Genomic DNA, 27,760 nt, shown 5'->3' with positions numbered 1-27,760 from the left:
CTGCTTGATGGTGTTGAGGTCATAGCATTAGGCAACATCCCAGAAACTATGGTCATGGTGATATTTTTAGCGGAGTCAGTGTAAGGTTGTGGAAACTGCATGCTGCTTAATAGCACAAGCCTGGGATCCAAATGCTGCCACTTTGCCACGGGGCCAGTGACCTAACCCTACAATGCCTCAGTTTCCCCATCAGCCCTATGACCATAATTATACTAGCATTATGATGATTAAATGAAATAACCTATGCAGTGTGCTTGGAGTTATTCATGGCATAAGATCCCTCAAAAATAGTCAAATTATGTTCCACTTCCCTTGAATTTTTATTGTAACATCTTGTTTGAAGAGAATTAAAATGCAGCTGAGGTTGAGCAAAGGGGCAATATTTCTTCAGGAGTCTCAACCTGGGAAGAAAGATGTTAAATACATGTCAGATGACACAGTCTCTGGGGTCATTTACCCCTCCTGCATCCATGGTCTGGATGGGGGTCTAGAGACACAGTCTCGGTCAGCCTCTACATGGTTTTCCACTTCTGTGTGGCTATCTCAACAGTTGGGATCATCTGACTCTTTTTCAGTGCCTTTCAGACAGTTCCCAGTACTGTCCATGAGGAGACAGGGCAGCTCCAGCCATGCAGTGCTTAGTGGGAAAACAACATGACATCACTCAGGCTGTTGCTGGAGCAGCCTTGATGCCTCAGACTAGGTGTGCAGTGCGGGCAGGACACCCACCCCTCTGAGCCTCTGTTTCCTCACTGACAAACACAGCATGTTAATATCTATTGTTTTTAAGATAAATTAGGTGACAAGAAAGGGAAAAATCTGACTCCAAATGCCTTAATAGTGGTGGTATCCATATGACTATATACTTACACTTTCAAAACCAGTTTCTTCTCCACATAACTCTGACCCTTCTGCGCTTCAGAGTTCCCTCATTGTTACCCACCCACCTGCCTCAACACTATTAGTAATGTATTTTGTCAGATGAATAATGACCCCCTAAAATATTCCTGTTTTTAACCCCAGAACCTGGAACTGTTACAGGTTATACAGTGAAGGGTCTTTACAGATATGACTAGGTTAAAGATTTTGAAATGGAGAGATTATTCTAGAAGGTCTTATAGAGAAGAAAAGATGTCTCTTTTGTCTTAAAGCTATTGAAGTGGTGTTAAATGATGGTGTTGAGGAGAGTGGAGAAGTCCATCCCTGGATGTCGGGGTTGGGGTGAAGTTAGCTAGACCTGTCCATCCTAGCAGGTAGGAATCCATAGACTGGCAGGCTGGGTGCCAGAACAAGCTAGAGGGAAGGGAGCTGGAGCTCCAGCAGCCTTGGGTGCTTGCTTAGGGGAAGAGCCCTGTTTATATTTTGTTGTAAAAACTATGGATTCCTTTTTGCAGACAGAACAGACAGATGCTGGGTGTGGAACTGCTTAATGAGTTCGAATTTTGAATTTCATCCAAGGCTTTGACACTGAACTACCCAAAGCAGAAAACTCTTTGAATTAATTATGTGTTGGTTTAACGCCAATATTTTCTCCATCAAAGACAATCTATACATATTTTCCTACAATGAATGTAGACTGGTCCAGCCCCCATGGAAAGCAGTGTGGAGATTTCGCAGAAGATTGAAAATAGATCTTCTATAGGATCCAGCAATTCCACTCCTAGGTACATACCAGAAGAATACAAAGATACTCATTCCAAAGGAACTATGCACTCTTATGTTTATGGAAATGTATGTTTATATGGAAATTCTTATGTTTATATGGAAACCAGAGTGCCTCCCAAACAGATGGATAGATCAGGAAGATGTGATATATATGTGATGGAATACTACTCAGCTATCAAAAAAGATAAACTCTTGCCATTTTCAACAAGATGGCTAGAACTGGAAAGAATTATGCTAAGCAAATTAAGTCAGAAGGAGAAAGGCAAATACCAGATGATGTCACATATATGTGAAGTATGAGCAACAAAACAAAGGGTCAGATAAAGCCATACCAATAGCAAACTCTGGAAATCTGATGGTGGAACTGAGGTTGCCAGTGGAGGAGGGAGAAGGGTAGGGGTGAAGAGAAAGTGATGGGGGGGAGCATGATGGACTCTGGTGATGGATAATGGGTGCTATGGAGGTAGGTGCAGTGTGGTAACATCTGGAGGGGTGGGCCCTATAAACACAAACAATGTTGTAAACCAAAGTCACCTCCATGAAAATTTTTTTTCCTCACAGTCAACTTCAAAAAAATCTTCCAGTACAATGTACCTACTAAATTACCCTTTTCTTGCTATGAAATAAGTAGCTTGCTAAATAGAGCAGATATAAATTCCAGGCAAATGCAACCAAAAAAAGCCATTTTAATCAGAAGGCAGTATATCCTTGCCAATCTTTTTTTGAAATGTTAAAAGTAGTTGAAGTAGCTTTTACTTCCTTCGTGGTTCCTAAATTGGGACGCACTTATAGAGCAAAGAGAGAAAAGCAGACAGTTTAAATAATGCTTATCTATTGACACAGAAGGACGTATTCATTATATGGATAAAAAGAAATAAAGAAAAACATTGGTGATGATTTTTCCATGTGTCCCCTTGTCTAGGCAATAGCACCCAGTTATGTAATCAAACTAAATCTAGGTGTTGCTATAAAGTCATTTTGTGGATGACGTGGTTGATGCTTCCTATTAGTTGACTTTATGCACCCTTGATATGTGGGTGGGCCTCGTTGCATCAGTTGAAGGTCCTAAGAACAAAAACTGAGGCTTCCCTGAGAACAAGTCTGCCTCAAGACCGCTGCATCAATTCCAGCCCTATGGACTCACCAGCCTGCACAGCTGCACGAGACAAATCCTCTGAATAGATTCTGACACCCCCTCTCTGTCCACCCTCTGCTTGCATTGTGAGTTCTGTCTCTGTGGAGCATGCTGACTGATACAGCGGTTACAGAAAATAAACAAAGGCTCATTTAGAACCACAGTATGTACTCATGCTCATCAGTATGCTTATATTTGAACATCTAAGATCCATCCTACATTGTGTAAAAGACACAGGCTCCTGGCAGGGAGTGGGGAAAGAGGGGTAAACCACTGGATTATTGCAAGGTAGTTGTTGCAGGTCTGTTTGTGCAACCAGCCTCATCATTAGGTTGAATAAGTGAAAACATCATGTGTACGTAATTTGTGAAATAGCCAGGTGTTTGTTGAGTGCCTACTCTGAGGTTCACATAAGTGCCTTTTAAATGAACATAGATACAACTGCATGCAATCAAACAGAAAATCATCCAAAACCATCTCTGAACTCACAGCCCTTATCTCTTTGAATTATCTGTAGATTCAAAAGTACAGTTGTTCTCATGTGGTGGGCATTTGTGAAAATTTTTGATATTAAAAGGCTTCCTTGTGTTAGGAAAAGCTGGGACTCAACAATTGATGGTAATTGGCTTATAAATATGTGAACTATGACATGGTTGCAAAATATTCCACTTGAACCCCAATGGGACCTCATCCCATCTACACTGACTTCCCATATAATTGAGACATGTACACTAGAGTCATTATCAAAATAAATTAACTTTAATCCTGGAAAAGCTGGATGAGGATGGGGGCTTGGTCCCACGGCTCAACTGTCCTGCAGTTCTTTCACCTTGAAGTGAACTTGCCACTAGGCCGTAGATGGAGCAGATGGACAACTCAGACCTCTCTTCCCATGTCAGCGCCTGAGGGGAAATGGTCCTGTCCAGCTTCCCTGAAGGCGAAGGGAACCGAGAGAACGCTGAACAAACGGGTGGCAAAAGGACAGAGTGAGCAGCAAGAAGACTGGTTTGCTTCCTGCTCATAAATGCGCCAGTTCCCTCTTGTCCCGGGAAAGCACTGGGAAGGGGGTGTCAGTGTGGGCCCTGACCACAGGGCGCCGCCCCTTGAAACCAGGGCTGGGGTCTGGTGTGTGACTCAAAGGACAGTCACACACTACATTTTTTTTGGTCTGATCTCTCTACCTTCCAATTTTTGGTAATGATGACTCGAAAGGATGCCCTCCCAGGTAAGCTCTTGGAAGAGTAGGAAGGACTTGAGTGTAAGACAGGATTTTTGCAAAACGGAGCTTCGCCACTTACTACGGGAGTGACTTCGTGACTGTTGAAGCTCGCTGCATCTCGGTTTCTGCCGCTGTAAATCGGGAAATAGAACAATGCCGACCTCCCCGGCTGCTGTGTGAATTAAATGAATTAGCACGTTCAAGGTACTGAGAACAGCATCTGGCCTATAGAATTCAGGGAGTAGATGTTAGCTATTATTAAATTGAAATAACCTTATTGAGGTACCAAGGCCTTGTCTGTGAATGTAAAAATGATTATGAAGGCTTATCCTTCAACATCTCTCCATTCATTTAACGCTTGTATTGAGAGCCGACATCAGGCCAGCACGGTGCAAGGGATGCAGAGCTACAGAGAATGAGCAGACCAACTTCAAGACATTCAGATTCCGGGGCAAGAAAAAGACCAGGAGGCAGCGATGAAGCGAGATGATAAAAACAATGAAAGTGGATTCAAAGCAGAGTGCCTTATCCTGACTGGGCAAGAGAATTACAGACCTTTTCCTGGAAGGCAGAAATGCCAGGTCCATGCCATGCCACTGAAGCCAAAGAGGGAGGATTTCAGAGACATGGAAGAAATTGCAGAGCAGGCAAGTGAGATGAGTAAGGAAAGGTGTCAGCTGCGTAGTGACCCAAAGATTGTCAGTGAAGACAATGTCTGTGGTGTGGTGAGATCAGCGGTCATATTGCGGAGGTGGGGGGGGGGTGAGGTGTTGGGTGAGGCTGAAGAAGGGGTGCACGTAGGAGGTGTGACAACCCATTCCTGTGCACTCAGCTCAGCTGGGAAAGAGATGGGAAGATGCTACTGTGCTTGGAAAGGAGCGGTGAGGTCAATGGCAGCCTCTGCTGGGATTGGCGGGGTCAGATGTGTTTAACTGTCGAAGGAGTGGGAGGAAAGCAGAGAGAGCTATCAGCACCCTAATTCTGGAACACTGTCAATATTGGCCTGTTAATGGTATGAATCCAAAGCGTCTGTGATATTGGGAGGTTGGATCTTTATTAGGGTTCACAGGAGGGCGGCCAGCATGGGGTGGGTAGGTAGATGGTTGTGCAGGGTAGTACTGGGGTGTTGAGATGTTGGGGAATTCCCACTTAATGCCATCTACCTTCTCTGTGTGATGGATACCCCAATATCCTGAGAGCGTGTTCTTCTCTCCTAATCTCTCACCATTTAAACTTGAGCAAATTGAAGACAGAGCGGCTGATGGGATTGCAGGGAGGCTCCCAGGGAGCTCACAGCAGGGTATAGCAGAACCCAGTCATCAGTTCCCAGACTCCTAGTCTTCCTCCCTGGTTGCACAGCAATATCCTGCTTTGCCTCCTGATAGAGTTGTTGGTGTTTAATGCTAACACGGCTGACAGCTACACGTTCATTAAATGCAGAAGACTTTTCCTTTTCTCCAGTTTGCTCCATCTCATAGACAGAATGAAGGACACTCTGGGGGCCTCCCTGGTGGCACAAGGGGTTAGGACACAGCCTGTGAAGCTGTCCACAGCCTCTGCAGCACAAGTTCAATTCCCGGCTAGCCAGGGAGAGACCCACATGGCGCAGCAGACCTCTCCTGCCTCGCCGTCTACTCCCCTCAGCAGTATACTTTGGTCAATCTGCCTGTTCTGTTCCCCACTCTGTCTCTGGTGAATCCTCTCACCCCCCCACACACCTCTGGCCTGTACCCCAGCTCTTGTATGCATAAAATAAAAAAAAAATGAAGGATGCTTTGGGAGCCTATACCCCATGTATCACCATGTTATGACCGTGATGGAAGCTACGCAGCTCTTGTCCCATCACTCCATGAGATGCGGGGCCTTTGTTCTCTTGTTCTGCTTTGCAAACAAACATTCTGTCCTATCCACACACTGCCAAGACTGTCGGCAGTCACCTAAAGACAAGATAGACTGCCAAGGAGACTTCCAGAAATGCTGATTGCGGAAACCGAATATGGGCTGTTTTTAAAAATAATAATAAATCAGTGGTTGATTGAAAATGTAACATTCAGGATAATAGAATAGCTAGAAATTTGACCAAGCATGAACAAGCCAAAGACTCCTAATGGACTGTGAATTAATCATCAATCCGTATATTGGTAAGACAACTTCAACACATACATCAAAGGAAGGGCAGAACAGTCTCAAAAAGGCTTAGCTAATCAGGAGAAGTAAATCCATTTCAAGGTGACATTCACTTTATGGGGGAAAAAAGTGAAATCCTCCTAGGTGCCTGGGAGCCCAGGGTATTTTCAGCTCAACATCTACACAAAAGAGAAATGCAAGCACATTATTTGCTAAATGGATTCAGAAATCTGGTTAAAGCCTTATGCTGCTGTGAAACTATACTTCTTAGCTTCTGACTATTTTCCAGATGGAACAAATCATCCTTTAACTGAATCCTAGCTGGGCGTGGTATAGACAAGTTCACGACAGAGATATTCCGTACTCCTGAGAGTATGAGCAGTGTGTTGGATGTGACCTCCACCGTCTTTTATCTATTGAGTCTTTCTGGGGTGCCTACATGGGTAAGCACCATTGTGGTAAATGCTGTGATTACAAAGAATTTTGGAGGGGAGAACCTGGAGGGAGGAGAGAGCATGAGGAGGGAGCACCGAGGAGGGAGGACATGAGCCGGCGGGGACTCTGTTCTGTTGGAAGGAAGTTCACGAAAGGGCCATTTGGAAACCCTAATTGTTAATCCTTTAACCCTGCCTGTTAAAGGAGCTTGGAATAATCGTTATCACCTTCTTCCCATCTCACCTATCAAATGGTGAGGAGGAGAGAGCAAGGGTGGAGAGGAAAGTCAGGCATCGTGTGTGCTGAAGTTTATCTGAAATTTATTTTTCCCCAAAAGAAATCCCTCTTAACGATGAGGATCTGGCCACATCTAACATCGGGTGAGAGTTCTCCGCTCAGGACCCGCATCTTCTGTCTCTCCCACGCTTCCTCTTTCAGCTCTGTTCTTTTCTGTGCAACTCCTCATTCTACCTCCAAAGCCAGAAGTCCTCCAGGCGGCTGGGGAACATGGCTGGCAGCAGTTCTGGTGTGGCCTATTGCCACTCTAGTAACTTCAGTTGAATGCGGAAATGTCACTCTTCCAGAGTTCATTAAAAATCCCAGGGAAGGAATCTGACCCTGCTGAGTCATGTGACCTTCTCCTGGACCATTCACCATTGCCAAGTGTGTGAAACAAGATTGGCCACGGCCAAAGCAGAAGACCCTTCAGTGGCCCAACGAGGTCATGCTGTCCTTCCATGTTCCTCTAGACCTCAGGGACCTCCAAGGAGAAAATGGTGTCATGATCAGAAAGCCAGAGAAAGTTATTGGAAGCTAAACGACAACAGCAGTAGCAGCATTAAAATCAAAGAAAAATGAACCAAAAATCAGATATCTCCCTCGTAAGAGAAGCAGATTATTGAGATGTGGCAATACTCCGCTGCTTGAACTTTTATTTCTCTTAGACAAGTCCTTTAAACCAAGGCTTCCTAACACCTTTCCAGTCTCATAGACTCATAGTCCAGGGGCAGACTGACTAAGCCGTTCTCAGAAGGGAACCAGAGATCAATATCTTAACCTTTCTTTATTGCATTCTTCAGGAGGCCTCCTGTAGGCTATTTTCCCTATGACACTATGGAATACATAAAGTCAATAATGTCCACTTTTGTGTCAACGTCATGGTGCAGAGATTGTTAGAGAACATTGAAGAGCAGGGAGAAGAGGATAATACTTTCTCTGTCTAGGGGCAGAGGCTTCCTGTTGGATCAGGTCAAAAAGCAGGAGTGTTGCTTTTCCTACGGTGGTGGTATTTGGAAATATGATGCCGAGTTTCAGGGCAAAGACTCTGGGCACAGACAGAGGAACATGTTCCAAACAGGTTTCAGGACGTTGTGACCTAGGCACCTTGAAATACCAGTAGGTTCCAGAGACCAAAAGACAGGAGTCCTATTGTTACTGGAAACAGAAACTTCTGTCTGAGCCTGGATGTTTATATGTGTTTAGAAATATGTCACAGGGGTGAGCTGAATGTGTAGGAAGGGCTGGGAATCGATGGATATAGAGCAGATTTTTGTTAAAAAGAAATGAAGCCTTTTATTTATTTTTTAAGATTTATTCTATTTATTTATACAAGCACTGGGTACAGTTAGAAGTGCCAGAGGGTGAGAGAATTCACCAGAGTCAGAGCGGAGAGAAGAGCAGGCAGACTGACGAAGGACACTGCTGAGGGGAGCAGCGGGCGGCAGGAGAGGTCTGTGCACCACGTGGGACCCTCACCCAGTGGCCAGGGATAGAACCGGCGCTGCAGAGGCTGCAGGCAGCCTCGTAACCCAGCGCTCAACCACTGCGCCACTGGGGAGGCCCAGAAATGAAGCCTTTTAAACAATTTATTTCCTGTATAAACTTGTCCACTTTTCTCCTTCCTTTTCCTTCCTGCTTCTTTCTTCTTTTTCTCTCCCTCTCTCTCACTCACACACACACCACATAAAGTTAATGCTATTAATGTATGTTATCTTTCCACCCCTACAGTGGAAATTCAGAAGGAACTGGCAAAGACTCACTTAAAAAAAAAAAAAAAAGAAATCCAAGTCTAGAGAGAGAACATACAGAGCTAGATAGAATCTTAGTGATTGCCTTTATTAATCCTCTCAATCACAGAGGAGGAAACTAAGGTCCAGTAAGGAAGGTTACCTGGTTATTTACCTGATCTCAGAGTCAGAGCTAAGCTAACTGGATCCCCAGGGCCAATGTCTCAGGGTTGGAATTATTTCTGTGTCAAGAAAGTGCAGGATGGACGTGAACCAGACCCTGTCCAATGTGGAGGAAGACATGTAGAGGCTCAGATTCCAACCATGTACTAGCTGTGTGGACCTTGGGCAATTTATTTTACTTCTCTGAGATCAGTTTCCAATCTGTAATTATTGTGAGGATAAAGTTAATTCAGGTAAAGGCCAACATTAATAGAATGGTCGTATACGAAAATGAAATCACGACTATGAATACAGAGGCAAGAAGTTTAAATAAATTGTTAGGGAATAGAATCTAACACATATCAAAAGACGAGTACATCATGATTAAGCAGGGTGTATTGTGGGAATGCAAGGTTGGTTTAATATTAGGAAATAGCAAGTAACCCATTAAATAAAAAATTAGAGAACAAAATTGATCCTATCAGGTGGTGTTGAAGGTGGCATTTTACAGATGAGACAATTTGTTAACATTCCTAACTTAGTAGCTGCTTGAATGCTGGCAGTGATTATTAGGCACCACTGAACCATGATTAGTGGGCACTAGCTGGATTTTATAAAGACACCAACTTTCATGAAGATGGAAAATTTTTTGGAGTATTTCCTGAGCTAGATTTCAAATATAAGCCAATTTACCTAACCACACTGAGAAAATAAGCATGCTGATTTTATTGGGTTCTCCTGATCCTTACTTCTCTTGCTCTTCAAGCTGAATGCTATTTTTAACCACCTAGCACAATGGCTGCTCTCTCTGTAAAGTGAAAGCGATAATGTATTTCCATCATTTATGGAATGGTTTATGAGAATCAAATAGACAATCAGGGAGCTTGAGTAGGCAGAGGGCTGCCACAGACACTCATTTCAATGTTTTCATGTCCCCTGGGAGAGAACTAAGTCTCAACCTAATTTTTCTAAATAGCATTGAGAATGCCTGGATGATGGGCCTCTGGTTCAGGTGAAATGAAAAGCTTCCTTGGTGAGAGGTGTTGTGGCATATACCAACAATCAGAGGACCAGCTCTGCTGAGACTATCAGGCAGATCAAACCTAAGGTTAAAGTCTTTTGTGGGCACTTTGCAAGTGACTATCTAAGGCAGAGGAAATACTAAAAGGACAATATATTGAAAGAGAATTTCAGAGAAGCAGCAAGATTTTGGCTGGGACTAATACAGTAGGAAGACAAAGTCATGTCTCCTCTGAAGGCGAAGTCAAGTCAGACCGCAATATTTTCTCAAGGGAATCATAATATAATCATAATAAATTATTTATTTATGATTCCATTTTAAAATTTGAAATAATTTCAAAGATCCAGACAACTAGCAAGGACAGTATAAAAAAATCTCACATTGTCGCCTCCTAAGTATCACCCACATTTGGCCAAATGTCCCAATACTGCAAAAGGTCAGTAGCAAAAGAATCCAGCTCAGAATCCAGGTGTCTTTCATAGTTATGGCTCTTCAGTGTCTGTCAAGGTGGAATGGTTCCTCAGGTTGGCGTTGACATTCAGGACCTTGACATTTGTTTTTTCCTGTGAATGTGATATTCTGTTTTGATTATCTCAGCAATTATCTCAGTAGTAGTAAGACTTATTAGCTGGCCGAGTTCAGGGTCCATTGTAAAGATGTGACAGTGGAAAATGCACTTGCAATATTTCATGTTTTCTTATGATTCCTGGACCCGTGTTTGCATGGGGACATTAAAAAAACACCTTTTGAACATTTCTTTTATAGAATGTCCTTCAATCTGAGTTTGTCTGATGTGTCCTGATGATTAGATTCAAATAATGCATTTTGGACAAGAATTTCACACAAGTGACACCGTGATCTTCTCGCTGCATCTCATCAAGCGATGCACGATGCTGCTTTTAACCATGGCTGGTGTTCGTGTTGAACACTCCATCAAGGTGCCAGATTTCTCCAGTAGTTACCACTCCCCATTGTGATTAATAGCTATTTTTATAGGACGATACGCTGAGACTGTGTAAATATTCTCTTCTCGTTCAATTTCACCTTCTCTTTTATTAATACCCATCAAGAATCCTTGCATGAATCCATTTTTTTCTATAACAGCTGCCAAATGGTGATTTTCTAATAACATCATTTCTTTCATGATCACAAGTTGCATTTTATGGAAAAGAAAAAGTGTCTATTTTCCCCATTTATTTATTCAATTATGTATTTTTACCAACATAGGGGTATGGAGTCTTAACATTTTCCACCTGGCCCATTATTATCTTAGCTTACTGTGATAGACAAATTGCTCCAGATGTGGCTGATGGGACCCCCTTAGGGCTGGATCCTGTGTCCTTTGAATGTGTCCCAATTATTATTCGAACTTTGGAACATTTTCTTGTATAAGCTATTCCAAGCTTTTCTTGTTACTTCTCCTTTCTCGTACTGGAATTGACCACTTCTCTGAGGGTCCGTGGTTCCACTTAATGGAGACTGTTAGTGAAAAACCAAGAACTGGAGGCTAGGTGTGTGCTAATTGTTACTTGGGTGTTATTGCCTCCAGACCCTCCCAGCCTCTAATTCAACACCACATGGTTCATTCCAGCGTTCTCTTTTTTTTTCTTTCTATTTTTGTGACTCCCTTCTATAATAGTGAGAAGACTGGATCTCATTATCCTTAAATATCTACTTATTTGTTCCCTCCTTCCATATCTAATTGATCTTGCAATCTTACTAGGTTAATATCCCACTTGGCTGTTTTTCTCACGTTGGTTCTAATACCTCTGGGCCACTTGTCCTCATTCAGGTCTGTCAAATAGCTTTTGGAATGAATGATTCAGGAAAGAAGGAAAAAGGGAAGCCAATGAAATATACATCTATACTTAAAAATAATATTGTTTAGTCCAGCATATGGAGAGATGGGCAAGTTCATATAGCCAGTGGTATATGCATTTAGCAATGTTTGTCTTAAATTTGATGCTCGATTCTGTATATGCAACAAGATGCCACACACCTAAGCAACCACACCACCACACTCTTTGACATAGAAATTTAACTTCAAAGACATTACTTTAAGTAAATAGATAATTGTGCAAACATAATAATTAAAGTACATAAATATGTGTTGCAATATCACATATAACAGGAAAAAAGGAAATATAAATGTCCAATAAATTACTGGTCATTGATATAATAATGTACCAGATAAAGGTTGTGTAGATTCATGTTTTCTTGTCAAAAAATGTCAATAATATAGTGCAAATGAAAAGCTGAGTTGCAAATGAATAAATATCATGCATTCCCTTTAAATACACATTGCTCATATTTATAACTACTTTCGGGGAAGAATCTCAAAGGCTATTCATCAAATACTCGGTTATCTTTAGTTATGGTCCTTCAGATTGTTGGGCTATTTCATTTTCCTTTTGCTAACTATACATTCCACAATGAATGTGTATAACTTCATAAAAAAGACCAAGACCAATCATGAGACCTAACTCAATATCTTGTCTGAAAACCTGGCTTTAATCCTATAAACTTGTATCAAATCCATACCACCACCATCTTTCCACCCACCCTGGGGAATGATTCTTAAACAATCTCTGCTGAGCTTACTGCACAGGATTGAGGCATGAATCAGAGCAATGTAGACAAGACAACCATTGCAATCTGTAAGGGGCTGCTGCTGTTATTATTGTTATCATTGATATCCATGTTGGTTCTTTTTCTTTTCCTTATTTTCTAAATTCAGAGGAGAAAATTCTAGACCTCTATTCAGCAATTGGAAGGCAGACAAGCAGCACTTGGAAAGGCACCTTCTCTGAAGCATCTTAAATCTGGCTGAGAAGTAATATCCCACCACCTCCACATCACTCAACAGGTAAGACCGAGTGACAGACCGACCAGGTGGAGACACGAGACTGAGTTCGCTTCTGCCAGCAACCCAGGACCAATGTGCCCGGGGGCTGGGGCCTGTTCCTGGGGGCTACCCCTTGTTAGACTCTGCTTGGATATTGTTAACTCCTTTTCAAATGCTGTGGCTGGATTCGTTCACACTTCATGATGAGTATGAAGTGTGAGTTTAGAAACCAATAAGAAGAATAAAAATGATGCTGAGAATAAAATCCACTTTGCTCATATTTTTAGAGATCCTGCAGAGTTTAACAGCCTCGAACACTCATTTCATCCAAGACAATAATATCTCAAAGACAAATATATGAAAGGGTGGCTGTAGCTGTGTGTCATCCACTCTGGCTCTCATCCTGGATTCAGGGAAGGAAAAAATATCGACTTCATGAATACAAACGCAAATCAAAGGCAGGGATTTAATCTGTCTTGCTCCCTGATGTATTTCAAGTACCCAGAACAGTGCCAGCCACTAACAGTAGGGGCTTGATAAATACGTTTAAGTAAATGAATGTACCCTCATGTTATTTTTAACATGCAAAGTTGTAAGGTTTCTTTTCCAAAGTTTGTGCCTTGATCATAGGAATGAATGGGCATTAGTAACCAGTAGTGTGTTTGACCTGTATACTCTGTGTGAGGAGTCATAGGACTGACATTCAGACTCCATCCAGGCTTGTCCAAGAAGCCACCTGATATCAGAGGGTAAGTCCTCAGAGAAGCATTTGGCATTTAACCTCTGTTTTTCAGGAATCGGATCACCTAATTCCTTAATTTCCTGATGATTCTTCCTGTGCCTCTCCCTCAGGGGAACTAATAGGCACACAAGCGTTGCTTCTTAATCCTTCCCAGAAAAATGCCCCTAAGGGTCAATGTCAGTTACAGCACATTACATGACACATTTTTAAAATCTGTTTTTATCTTTAAGAAGATCAAGTCATTTTTTTTCCTTACATATAAAGATAAGGAGGCATCCTCCCAAAATATTCATCTAAAATTAACCCTTCAACAGCCAGTTATTACCGTCAACATAATATCTATGTTCTACCCAGCCTCTGCCTACTTCTGGTGTGACCACCTGCCACCTCCTTCTCCCACGAGCATTCTTTTCTCCAGCCATGGGTGCCTCCTATAGCTCCTCAAACTATCCTGCCATACTCTCATGGTCTCGGTCTCTTAACACGCAAACTTTGATTTGCTGTTCCCTCTGCCTGAAACACGGGTCCCACTTGTCTCCCTTGGCCAACTCTCACTCATGTCAAGATGTTTCCCCTTGTCTCTTCCATGTGGAAGAGGACAAAATACCCCTGCCATGTTTTCCCAATGTCTTCTGTTTCATGCAAACACAGTACACTAAGTTTGATAGGGTAGGGTTCATGCTGTTTTCTGACTCCCTTGGTGCTGGACACAGGGGATTGTGTTGTTTCATATTTATTCTGTGCTCCTAATTTTTCCCCCTCCACCCCCATACAAGGCCTGTACACTTGGGAATTCTAGAATACTTAGTTATAGAAAAGAATTTGCCCCCTATTTAGTTGGGGTGAAATCATATTTGGATGGAGATCCACATCAGGAATAACTTCATCAAAGACAATGTACCTGATTTTACTTCTAGATGAACAATATTTCTGGAGGTTAGTTATCTTAGCTCCCAAATAGCTTAATGGTAGACAGTGAAGTTGCCAAAATAGAAAAATAGATCAATGCTGAAAAATTCACTGAGAAGTATGATCAGTGTGTTGCCCCCTGCATGCTGCCCCCACAATCATGTTTCTCTATCCTTGTGGATAGCTTGCCTGCTCCCATCAGTGGCTGGCATGTACTCACCACTCATCACACATGCCATGCACTGTGGAAAATTGTTCCCCAGTGATACTGGTAGCATGATTTTTTAAAATGGATGATTAAAAAAATTCTATATGGACTCATTATATCATTTGGATTCTTTTGGAAAGTGGACTCCCTGCTAAACAATCTTCTGTTGCAGTAGACATTGGATTGCATTGGGGGTCTGTTTATAACTCCTACAAGGATGACCATTTTTTAGCCCAGGCTAAGAATGCTTGGTGCAATATTAGAATGCCCAGTCAGTATTGATGAGGTAAGAAACATGGTTCCCAGAGGTTCAACCAGTTATCAAATGCCTCTAAGCTAACAGTAATGTGATCAACACTGGAAGGCTCAGTTGAAACAAAAATAGATAAATACCTGTGTAGCAGAAGATGTCCATGATACATTGAAGACAGAGATCATCTCAGCCAGCTCCTGTGTCTCTTTGTCAGCAAAGTGGCTTCAAGCTGCAGGAAACTGCCTTGTCTTGTCCTGCAAAGACCAGAAGACCCTTGGAATTTATGTCACCTGAGATGCGGCTTCTGATCACTGCCGCAGGATGCAGGAAGGATAAATATTTTAGCTCCCTTGTCCTCTGACTGGGACTATACTCAAGTGTGCCTTACACTGTCTTCTAAGTCCCCTGTGGAATTGACCCAAGATCCTCTCTGAACTTGGCTTGATAGTGCATCTTGGCTTAACTTCTTTCTCTTTCTTGACCCTACTCTAACTCCTGTTGTGTTTTTCCATAAACACTTTTTTTTATAAACCACCATGACATGAATCTTTGTGTCAGGGTCTATTCTGGGAAATCCAACCTCTGATAGTACAATGGAACTAGAAACAAAGTCCTCAAAAATTGTTGTTAGTTCCCCATCATGGGCATTAATCCAAGTAGTCATCAGTAGGAACTCGTAAGATTTGTACAGTTGACCCAACACATCTCTGGATGCTGCAAAAGCTATATGCTATCCAGCATGTTCTTTCTCCTTTTCATATTCAACTATCACCTCCTCAGATTCATCTTCTCTCCCCACTGTGTCTAAGCTGGATCCCATTTGCTTCATTTGCTCCATGCTGGCACCTTGATGGTTTCCTCAGTTTCCCCAATCTGTAAGGACTGCAGGTATTTGTGTCTTCCTTTGATTTTTCTTATCTCCATCCCAAGACTGTGAGCCCCACTCAGATCAGGCCCTCATCTGTCTTGTTTTCTGCTTTATGCTCTTTGCTCAGGGATGAATTATTGGATGACTAGAAACCACATGTGACTGCCCGCAAGTTGTGTCCACTAAGACTGACCTTCACTGAGGTAACCAGTCTGGTTTTGTGTTCTCAGAACCTATGAGAATTAGCAGAGGTCTGCTCTATAGGAGAACTTGGAAAGCCCATCTGACCCAACAAAGGAAAACAGATGAAGCACATGTATTTATAGGGATTGTTTAGCCTGGGACATTCTAGGCGGTAAACAGATTGTGCCTGACAAGCTTTCATGAAACGTGTGGAAGTTCCGAAGTCAAAGTGTTGCTGGTGTTGATTTGGTTCTTGGAAAACATAAATCCTCTTTTCCCCTGAGCCCTTCTGCCTGCTGTTCCTGGTGTTTCTGAATCTGATTCTCCCAAGGCAGCAGGTAGGCCAGGAGGAGAATTTTTTAAAGCAACCTACATACAGCCTTTTGGGCAGTTAGAACCTCTCCACACTAATGAGATGAGTTCTCAAACCTTCCTCCCGTTTAGAGGAATTAGAGCAGAACTTTTCAAAGTGGATCTCACAGAACACAACTGCTGCGGTAGGGAGATAGGCTTCCACAGAATTGTAAGCATGTGTGGGTGGCAAAATATATTTGGAAAGGGGTTTTTACATGTTAGTATCATTTGTGACCATAGAAATTATGTCACTGTAGAATATTTCCTTCGTGAACTATCTTATGGATGACGCTGCACTAGAGGTCGTCTGGATGTGCCAGTTCACCCTGGGTCTTCACAGTGTCACAACTGGAACTGTCTTCTCTTCTTCAGGGGCTGGCGTGGTCTCTCCAGCTCCCTCTGACCTTGGCTTATATCCTCTATCAGGGTGCCTCATTCACAAGTGTGATTGGACCATTTTTTCAATCCTGAGGCTGATTGGACCATTTACCAATAAGCCCTTAGCACCTGATTGGTCCATTCCACAGTCCAGGAAGCGAGCTTTACATAAAAGGACTCTGAGGAGTAAATGCCGCAACTGACTATGGTGAGAAGCTGGGTTCTGGTAAGAGTAGTTGTGCATCTCCATGCTTCTGATTATAGAAAGTCCTCATCTTCTTCTACATGGAATACCTCCAGAGCTTCTTCCACCAGGGCCTGCTTGGTGCCTTAGATTCTTTCTAAAATCAGAGTTTCTTCCAGTCCAGAAAAAATCTATCAGCTCTACACCTGTCCTGGTTGTACTGCTACATAACAAACCATTGCAAAACCTGATGACTTTATACAGCAGCAATCATTCATTTAACTCATGAATCTGTAATTTTGTGGAGATATCAGCAGGAAAGACTGATGTCTGTTCCATGATGCCTCTACTGGGGGGTTCTGCTGGAGGACCCACTTGTAAATGGTTCACTCACATGGTGGGTATTTGGTGCCAACTGACAAGATATCAGCTGGGGCTGTCAGTTGGAATTCTCACACATGGTCTTTCCCTGTGGCTGCGGGGTTTCTTCACAGCATTCCAAGTGGGTTCCAATAATACAAGAAGTGGAAGACTGGGCTTCCTAAGGCCCAGACTTGGAAACAGCTCAGTATCTTGTCCACAGTTGTTCAAGAAGTCTAAGAACTCAGACTCCAGGACAGACAACCGAGACTCTTCTTGATAGAAGGTGTGACAGAGAATTTGGGACTGGGTTTTGAGATGGCTATAGCAGCTTTGCAAATTTGCTCTTAAAATTCCTCCTGCCTATAATGTTCTTTTACTCCCACTCCTACTTCACCACCTGGAAAACCGCTCCAAGGCCCAGCTCCAGTTCCACTTCCTCTGTAGAAAGTTTCTTGTCTCTGCATGTTGTTTTAATTGTGGGTCTCCTATTTAGCACATCATATCAATGTTGCTGTCTTATGAATCTCTCAGGTTTTGGGGTCATAAAATTTTCAAAAGGTTGAAATTTAGCGAGACCCTCAACTCCTTTCAGGTAGACGATAATCCAGGATTGTCTCTTTGGTAAGTGGGTCAGGAAAAACAGAAATTTAAAACCTCAGGAAAAACAGAAATGCCTCTTCCTTCCTCTTTCTTTGCCCCTCCTTTTCCCCTTTCCAACCAGGAGACTACGCATCTGATGTTGTGCTGGTCTTTGGTTGGCAAATCTACCTACAGAAGAAAGGAAGCCTTGATTTGTAGCATTTGCTTATTTCTGTGACATAAATATTCCCACCAGAGCCCATTTCAAGCTACCCACAGACGTCACTGCTTGCAGAGTTGGGCCAGTCTGAGCTGGCGCAGCCATACCTTTGGGGCTTAAGGGCTGTGCGCCTAGGCTTTGAAGACACACAAATCTTATCTAATATTTGCTAGCTGTCTGATCTTGGGCAAATTGCTTACTCTTCATGCATCATACTTTCCTTATCTGTGTAATGGGAGTGATATAATCAGGCAGGCCCTGGAGCTATTATGAAAAGCAATCTGTCAAATGTGTAAGAAAGACTCAAAGACTTGTCTGGCACTTCTCAGCCCTCCATACAAGGTAACTGATATTAGCCATTATTATAACACTGAAATCACATAATATTACACCCTCCAGCCCCCATCAAATATTGCAATAGATTGGCGGTTAAAATAAAAACTTTCCAGTCCTGTGAGATGTCTGGGTCATTTCTGTGAGACAGTCACAGGATGGGGATGGAGCCACATGCTGATACAGCAGGGAGGCCCAGGATTTGGGGAGCATTGACTGGAAAGAAACAATTATGACAAAAATGAAATGGCCTTTTCCTTGTCACTCAAACTAGAGTTTTGGCTAGTAGGCATTCTTCAGTGATCCCTTAACAACCTTGCTGAAAATAGGTAATTTAGGCCACAAAGCAGACGGCATTCTGATGCATGATGTGACTTTCCAAGGACAAGATGACATCACATCCCTACCAAGCAGGAAAGAAGAGAAAAATTGTCCTGAACTGGGCGTTGTAGTATCACCAAGGTTAAAGGGCTAAATTGCTTTCAGACCCTAAAAAGCACAGAGGGGGAAAAAAAACCCTCTAACTTTTCCTCCAAGGTTTGTATTTACAGATGAGTAATAGCAACAAGTTTGAGCTGAACTACAAGACTGGCTGGAATCTGAAAAGACAGAGAAAGAAGGGGTTCCTGAGGTGGGTCACCTGGAAAAAACTGAGTCCTAGCCCTGGACTCCTGCTAGATACAAGTCTCTTCTAAACGGTTTGGATGGGGAGAAGCCTTTTTCAGCCCAGGGTTACCGTTACTATTCTCTGCTTCCTCCTTTGGGTCTTTGGCCCTTGTCATCTGAAGGCTGGAGAATTACTTAAAAGGTTGGAGACATTAAAACTTCTAAATAATTATAATTCAAGGATATAAACAATTTGAATTACACAACTTGACCACCAATTATATCTCAAGCTAGCTAGAAAAAGCTTCTGCTCCTCTGTGGACTCCCAAACCTCTGTTCTTACTCAGTAGGAGGTAGTTCCAGAGACAGACCTTCGCGCACTTCCCCTCAAGAATGAGGAGAGGATCCAAGATCCAGGCAGAGGAGGGAATTGTCACTGGCCTGGTAACCATAGTTCCCTGTCCCTGTTTGTCCTTCTTCTGGTCCTGTTTGTCTTTTCTTGCAGATAAAACTAGAAAACCAGGCAAAATTGACTGAAACTAAGATGGAAGTAGAAATAAGAGCCTCGTTAGGCCACAGCCTCATTATCTTAGTAAAAAGCACACCCACCAACAGCATTACAGCTCTGGTCAGGACCAAACTTGGAAGAAAAACAGGCATGAATGCAGTGTAGGAAGACTTTGCTTATTTCTGTGAGATGCTCTGAGATGAGCAGAATCTTTCCTTAACTAATTTAAGATCCTGAAGCCTTTCCACTACCTTAACACTCCTCCATAGAAGTCCCTGCCTCCCCCAGTTTGGGGACATGTCTTCTGAGAGAACAGTCTTACATGCCCTCAGGTTTGCTGGCTCCTGATTAAAATTGATTTCCTTCTACCAACTTTTGTCTCTTGAGTTTTGGCTTATGAGCAGCAAGTAGCCAGAGCCCCCTCCCTCCAAAGCCCTCCATAACCCAAACCCTATAATAGTAGGTGATGGAATGTCTCTCCCATCTAGTGACCTATGTGTCATTGACTCATGGTAGGAACTAGAGAAATACATGCAAAGTCAACACAAGTATACCTTGAACACCTACTTTGTGCCTGGCACTGCACTTAGCACAGAGGAAACACATAACTGTCCCTTCAGAACTCATGGCTAGTGGCAAAGGAAGACATGCAAATGAACAACTGTCACTTTGTCACAGTGGTAAGAAAACCATGTCCTGGGATCATAGCTGAGGTAGTCATGAGACCTGCCTGGGAGTATTATGGAAAGATTTACACAGGAGGTGGCACATGAATTTGGTCATGAACCATGAAGGATTTCACTGGTAAAAAAATTCAATAGAAGCCAAGACTAGCAGAAGCAGCAGCATTTATATAGTTGTTATAGATACACCCTTGTGAAGGGTAGGTACGACTGTCCTTGCTCCAAGGAGCAGCCATTTTGGATTACAAGCCCTAATACACTATGAACTGGACTTTCTGAGTGGGGGAGCTACTGGAATCTAGGGGCAGAGCCAAGTGGCCCATAAATAACATGGAAGGCGGGCAGACCTGTGTTGACCGGCATCCTGGTACCACTGGGAAGGAGACCTGGAGAGATATGAGGGTGGGAGCCATGTTGGGGAAGCTATCTTTGGCAGAGACAACAGCAGCTGTTATCCTGATGTGGTATCTCCTTCTGTCCTGGCTTTTTGGGACCTTCTTAATTAACCCTTTCTTGTGATTTCCCACTAGAAGCTACCTTAGACTTGTAGTGAGTTTTTGGGCCTCAGTGGCCCTACTTTAGGCCAACCCCATTTGGCCACAAGGGGATGGGTCATTTTGGGAGTCTTATTGGGAAGCTATTGTCAGGAATATCTTTTCTTCACTTTTCTCTCTATGGACACCAATTCTATTAAAGGTCTCCACATGAAGAGTCTGCTTCCTTTGCTTTCATGTGGCAGATGGCTGGACCCATTTTAGAGTGTGTACCCCTTAACAATTTTGGGGTCCCTGGGTGCCCCTTGGTCATATGCTAACATAGTGGGTAATATTTCAGGGTTAAGTGATAGGTTGTTCTCCACCCCAAAGCTTAGCTTTCCAGCATACCCCAAATCTATCCACTTGTACCCAGAGGGGAAACCAGGTCAATGATGTACTTATTGGTGGAAGGTGACAGACTAGGAGAGACAATAAAGGTGTATTATTAGTAAATGATGCAAAAGAATTTAATTGACTGAATTAAGACTTTCATTTGCTCTGCTTTCTGTTATCTTGTAGCCATCATTCCAAACAATGTCAGTGATAAAACATGTGCACACCTCTGTCTCTTCCCTTCCCTGCCAGGCCAGACAACCTCCCTCCACCACCTTGAACATCTTGAAATGCTGCTTACCTAGATCGTTACATGTAGGGGCAGAGCCAAGGAGGGGAGAATGGGGCCTACGGGAGGGGAGGGAGTACTTAAAAAGGTGCCAACTTGAATTATCCTCTCTGTGTCTCACCACTCATGTCTCAATTTGTGAATTTCATACTAGTTCCTCTAATGCTTTGGTTTTCATCCTGATCTTAATGACCATCCTCTAATCAGTAGGACGAGGCTAGGTTATGCTGCAGAAAGATCCTCCAGGTCTTAGTGGCTTGTAATTGCCAAGGCTTATTGCTTGTTTGTGCTGCGTGTCCATGGTGGGCTTGGGGCTGCTCCTTCTTGTTTGCCTGGGATTCGGGAGGATGAGTTTCCTCTGCAGTGTCAACTACCTTGATTACCACTCCCGGGGACGGAGCTCAGCTTTGCCCAGCACTGGCCATGAACCCTCCCACCCAGAATGACACCACTCTGCTCACATCAGGTGGCCAAAGCAAGTCACGTGTCTGAGTCTGAAATAGAGAGGAAATGTGCAAGTTTGCATGTGCTTGGAAAGTAGCAGAATAGCTGTGAACGTTTATAATGACTCTCACAGTAACCAAAATATGTGAATTTAAAAATAGCAGAGAAGGTGCCCTTTTTGGAGAAATGTACCTGGTGGGTGGGGGAAGAGGAACAAAATTTCCTGAGCTTTCCCCATTTTCGGGCCAGGGAGCTACTTAACCCTCTGTGACGGCTTCTCCCCCACACCATGATTCCTGCCACCACGAACTAGATGTTATCGACCAACTATGGATCTAGAACCAAAGGCAAACCCAGATTTTGCTCTGAAAAGTCATAGGACTAAATGAAAGAAAAAGATGTGGCTATTGAAAAAAATGAGGTTCTGTTGCAGGAGCTTAGATATAAGGACACTAGGGCTTGGTGGCGAGGACACTGGCAGACTGGAAGTTCCAGACCTGGTGACATACACGCGATACACTTACTTCTCTCCCAGGTAACTCTGCAGGCGTAGCAAGTCCAGGTGACAGAGCAGCTTTGTCATCCTCAGAACAACTTCCATCTCCAGTTCCAATATGACCCTCTAGCTGCTACCATTTCCAGCCAGCAGGAGTGGAGGAAAGGACTCGAGGCCCCCACACCTGTTCTTCGAAAGGACACTTACCCTGCGAGCTGGTCTCACGCGCCAGGCACTAGTCAGATGGTGTCACTTCGTTTCAAGGGAGCCGGAAAAAGGTGATACATTGGGGCAGCAAAGGGCTCAGCTGAAGCACCGCCACTGTGGGGGAAGAGAGAGGGATGTTGAGTGTAGCCCGCAGCTGTCCATCGAGAAAGGCAAGAGAACACAAACTTGAGAAGTCACAAGTTTTATCCAGGCAAGGCAGTGGGGGTCTGTAGGGCTGGGCGGGTGGTCCTGTCCCCCGAGGCCCCCCCAACAGGCAATGGTCATCCCATTGCCAGACGGCAGCAGACTCTTCCTGGACTCTGCTCAGCCTCTTCCAGCAGCTCAGCCCCCAGTCCAAGCCCTTTCTCAGCGCCCCCCAACATCCACAGACACACATAAGCTCTTCCCCTTGCACCCCAGCAACAAGTAGGTGTTCTCTTGAGCAGACAGGCTGATGGGAGGGCAGCTGGTCAGGGTGCACTTGACCAAGGTAAGCAGAAGACAGACCCCGCGGCAGGACGTCATGCCCAGCTCACTCCCGACAGCAGACGACACAGAATGAGTCAGAAGCCGTGTTTGGGTGAATTCCAGTGGTTCCTTGTGGTCGAGGCCCAGCAGGAATGTGGGTGGGCAGAGGCGTAATTGCAGAGAAGAGCAGAGTGTGGCTGAACCCACGGCTGTGCATGCCTTGCGGAATGAAGAGTGAGGATTTCATATTAGAGGGTCCGCCCCGTCTGTCAAACAGGCTGAAGCTGGGTTGGACCATGGTCAGACCATGTTGGAGAAAGATGGTTCTGCATGCCTCGTGCACAGGCTTTGCAAGTGGAGAAAGTGAGGAGTCGGGCAGGGGTGGGGTGCGGTGGGGGGGGGGGTAGTGTCTAGCAGGAGTCTGTGCAGAGATCCTGAGCCGTGACCAGGGTGGCGGCGGCATGTGCCCTGGAGAGGATGCGCTTCCGAGTTACCTCCCAGTGAGAACGGTCTGAGCCTGATGCTAAAGGAAACCGGGGGTGGAGGGTGAGGGTGGGCTTCCAAGAGAAGGAACTAGGGAAATGGTGCCCTTCACAAAATCCCATATAGGGGGGCTGGGGGTGGGAAATGGATGGTTGACCCATCTCCCTTCTCTCGGGAGGGAAGTCATCTTGACTCAAAACTCCAGCATGAAAGGCCGGCTCACGTGTACATAGATGAAAGTGAAGGAAACGACTTAGTTGTTTTCCAGAAGACAGGTGAGTCCAGCTACTTGGTTCATGTCCTAATTGTCTCTGTTCGGTCCGAGGGGGCTGCTGTGTCAGGGCGGCGGGCCGGCTGGTCTCTGCTGTAACTTCTCCCTGTCATGTCGTGTTGGTCACTGACCCTGCGCTACGCTGTAGGGCGGCTCCCCTGGGCAGGGTCTCACCTGAGGGCTGCGCCGGTGAGAGGGCCAGACCCTGTGAGGGTGAGTGAGTAGGAACCCGGCCAGGGGTGCCTCCTGCTGCCCAAACACCCGGCGCCTCCCCTGATGGGAGCTGGCCTGCAGCACAGGTTAGTTGGATTTAATTAAAACGCAATGCACTGCCTTGAAACCAGCCCCCAAGGTCAGCAGAGGGAAGGATCTCATTGTCTGGCCCTAGCATTGGCCTGCAGGTAGCAAATCTAGCACAGAAAGGGGGAAATAACAAGAAGGAAAGCGAATGCCTGCTCCCCTTCTGGAGAGGGGAGGGGTCTCCTCTGGCTGGGGGGCTGGTTCCTGGGAAGTGGGTGGGCCTGGAGGTTGGAGGTTGCTGCCAGGGCCCTAAGCACCAGCTGCCCCGGGCACCTACTTCCCCACCTTGTCTGACCCTGCGCTGACCGTCAGCTCTGGATACTCTGAAGATAAACATCTGCTCGGGAGGGAGCTGGAGGGAGAGCATCTGCAGGAACTATTTCTGTCTGTGCTTTTGTGCAACTGCCATATGAAAGCACAAGTCCATTAAAAAATTCTTGGAGGCATTCAGGCTCAGGTTAGAATTCTTCCTGTTAGCCTTGTGATTCCTGGAGTGTGACTGCTCTGGCAGGGAGAGCGGCAAAGAGGAGCCAGGGACGGGGCTGGGGGAGGAGGCCCAAGGCGCCAGGTCGCTGTCAGGTGAGGGAGGTGGGCGCCGCAGGGGTGGCCTGAGAACTGGGTTCCAGGCGCCAGGGCTCTGCTGCCTTCCAGGTACCACATGGGCCACCGTTGCCCTGTCGCCCCGGGGGGGAGGGGGGGCTGGAGTGCCTCCAAAGTGGATCCTCTCCTTGGAACCTGCAGACTGTCGGGGCGTCACTGCCAGTGGGGTGTGAGCATCTCCCGGGGGAGGGGAGCACATTTCCCTAAAACATGCTACCCTGAGAAATGACAGAATCTCTGGCTCACGCCCTCGTTTGACCCTTACCTGTGCTGGGCCAGTGTGTCAGGAGCGCTCCGTCTGCGCTGAGTGCTGGGAAAACAGACCTCGGGCTGGCTGCACCGTGAAGGGGGTCACTGCAAACAGAGGCTGCTGGGACAATTATAAGCTCTCACTTCCTAATGACCTCATTGGAGCGCGGGATGATGTGCTCAGCAGTTTGCTTTTAACCTAAAAGAACCGGGGCGGGAGGGAGCTGTGGTTCCCATTTTACAGATGAAGAAACTGAGCTTCTGGTCAAGCAGCTTGCTGGAGCCACACCCTGGGCTAGTATCCAGAACCTCGTCCTTATCTCTGAATTAGGGGTAACAATGCCTCCTGGGTGGGGCCTGAGGATGCATTCATTCCTAGATCACCTAGAAGACCTGAGACACCTGGGGTGTGTTCAGCCTGGGCCGGCAGACGGCAGGCCCCGTGAAACACGTTCTCATTAAGAGTTACTGGAGGAGACTCTCCAGCTGGGGGCTCAGCTCCTTCAGCCCCTGCCCCATCTACTGGGGAGCTGGCTCACCTCGCACCTCCCAACTGACTTTTTGTGATTCCAAGTTGAGAGAAAATGTGAACCAGGCCAGGCCCCAGGGCTCTGGCCTCTGGGCTATGTCTTTGACGACTCTGTCCTTCATCGGGGCTCAAGGGCATCTGTTCTGTACAAGCGGCTGCAGGACTGATGGGTGCATGTGTGCAGCCCTCACCAAGGGCTCCCCCCACCCCAGGCTGCCTTGGCTGTGGGCGCATTCCCACAGGGTGCCATCTTGCTCTACGTGGCGCATGGTCTCACTCCCAATTTTACATCTGCGTGAACAGGGGGTCAGGGAGGAGATTCCAGCACGAGAACGAGGCACTGGCAGCAGCGCAGCGCACCAGCCGCAAGTGCTTTTTCATCCTGTGTGTGGCAGGAGGTGTTGGGCTGGGGAGGGATCCCGCCTCCGAGCCCACCCCGGGCTTTGCCGCTTTACCCACTTCTGTGGTCTCCAGGCTAAATTGCTGCAATATGTGCTCCTTGGCACCAGCTCTGAAGACCACCCAAGTGCTGAGGCAAATGCAAAATGCAGCCCCCGACCTCAGCCTGTAGTGGTGCCTCCTGGAGCCAAGCACACTCTGTGGTCTCCGCGGGGCCAGCTTCCCACCCAGGTGAGTGGCAGCAAGGAGAACCAAGAGCCCAGTCACACGCCAGGGGAGGAGTTTCAAGATTGGGGGGACCCAGATGGCAGACCCTTGAGGCTGAGGACTTTGGCGCTGGTTCAGGTGTCAGGGTTCCCAAGAACACATCCCAGTGAGTGGCATTTCATGCAACCAGGGTCTTCCTGCAGAACTGGGTGAGAAGGTGGATTTTTGCACACAGCAGAAGAAATTTTAAATTATTAGGAGAGTTTACGCTTCCTAAGGTATCATCCTTCAATCCTATTGTAAAGAAAGTTCTAGCCTTAACATGCCTCTTTATAAATCCTAATGTGTGCATTTTAGATTTGTTTTGTGTCTGATTTCCTTGCCAGGCTCCTCATGAGTCCCACAAATTGAGAGGCAGAAGATCTCTGCTAAAACTCATTGACTATTTGTCCTTGACCTTGGAAGAGCCACCTAACCTCTTAGACTTACAGGCCAGATGCACAGGAAGGTGAGAGGATTCACCAGAGACAGAGCGGGGAACAGAACAGGCAGACTGACAAAATACACTGCAGAGGGGAGCAGCGGGCGAGACAGGAGAGGTCTGCTGCGCCATGTGGGACCCTCGCTGGCTGGGATCGAGCCTGCGCTGCAGAGGCTGTGGGCAGCTTCACAGTGCTGCGCTCACCTGCCTGTGCCACCAGGAGAAGCCCCTCTTAGACTTACTCTTAAATGGTATAAGACATTGACGGTGAAAGACACTGCTGAACACGGGTGAGGCATTCAATAATGGTTGTTTTGGGGGAGAGGATTGACATAATTTTCTTCCCAACAGCATGGAAATATTATTGACCTTCTCCTGGGATTGAGAGTCACTGCACATCAGTGGGCAGATTAAGATACGAGTCATTCATTCAACACAGTCTATAATATAAATAGGAATTTATAGTCTGTTTGGAAACAGATGATCATGGTATAGTTGGGTCAGAGTTTTCATGGAGGCAGACGAGGGGCTTGGACCTGCACTGCACTTACTCTCCCTGGGAAGCTGAAGCGTCCTTGAGGAGCAGATACAGGCAATGGTGAGTGCTGACTGAATTCTGGCCACAGGCCCAATGTGCACATTTTGCAGGCAAATAAGCACGAGGGGAGAGTGTCTGAAGAAGGAGCAGACTAGGAAAAGATACAGAAGTGTTACGGGGCCAGGGAGGAGTTTGTGGCTGGTGTGAGATGGTTAATAGCAGAACGTTCCAGCAGGATTTTAGGGATGACCCTCACACAGATGGGCCCAGTTTTGCTTGTAGCCTAGGGGCCCTCAGGCAGGTGGCAGCACCTCCCAGGGCACATTTGTAAATGTAGGGGAGCCTCTATCATGGTCAATGTGATGGGGTGCCGTCCAACATGCGTCGAACACCCAGAGGGCGGGGATGTCAACACTGCAATGCCCAGTCTCACAGCAGAGATGGGTCCTGCCCGCGGAGCCAGGCTCTGTCCTTGGGCCACTCGGTGGGACTCTCCTTGGTCCTCAGCCCAGCTCTGTTCCTGGGCGTATTAGCGCCACCAAAGTGGGCGGAATTGAACGAGCAATTGTTGGAAATCCAAAGACTCTTACCATTCGAATCAACTAAGCTGTTCTAAAAAATTGGCTCGTCTTGCAGCCCGAATTATATTTGGCTTCAGAATGTAATCTTTTCCTTTTGTTGATTTAGGATGGCAGAGTTGGCGGAAAAAGAACCTCATCACGTTTCAGGGCTCAAACCTGGATGGAGCCTCTTCATTCTCTGGGTGCCAAGGGGTGTCTTGCTGCGCGTCTCCAGCGTGCCCTCTGCCACTGCCCTGCTGGGGGCCTTTCAAAGCCACTCCATTCACTCTCCTCTCTGTTGCCAGAAAAATCTTTCTCTAGTGTAGACGTGATTTCTCCTCTTCTGCTGAAAATTCTCATGTGTAAGAAAAACTTGGGTTGGAG

At 45.6% G+C, this 27,760-nt stretch overlaps 1 long non-coding RNA gene across 2 annotated transcripts; it reads right to left on the bottom strand.

The window, feature by feature from the left end:
* Nucleotides 1-321: 321 nt before the first annotated feature.
* LOC119245979 (uncharacterized) lies at nucleotides 322-24,856 on the bottom strand. 2 transcript variants are annotated; one of them, XR_008550524.1, is made up of 4 exons: nucleotides 24,679-24,856; nucleotides 22,292-22,405; nucleotides 14,868-14,981; nucleotides 322-401 (listed from the first exon to the last, which is right to left on the bottom strand). It is a non-coding gene; the product is annotated as an uncharacterized LOC119245979 (long non-coding RNA). The 2 variants fall into 2 exon arrangements; XR_005125473.2 differs by lacking the exon at nucleotides 322-401 and adding an exon at nucleotides 12,985-13,018.
* Nucleotides 24,857-27,760: the final 2,904 nt, after the last annotated feature.

This window comes from Talpa occidentalis, unplaced genomic scaffold (assembly GCF_014898055.3).
Source record: "Talpa occidentalis isolate TD23 unplaced genomic scaffold, MPIMG_talOcc4v2.1, whole genome shotgun sequence".
Classification (NCBI taxonomy): Eukaryota; Metazoa; Chordata; class Mammalia; order Eulipotyphla; family Talpidae; genus Talpa; species Talpa occidentalis.
The sequence above is the reverse complement of the archived record's forward strand: the minus strand, read 5'-3'. Positions and strand labels throughout refer to the sequence as shown.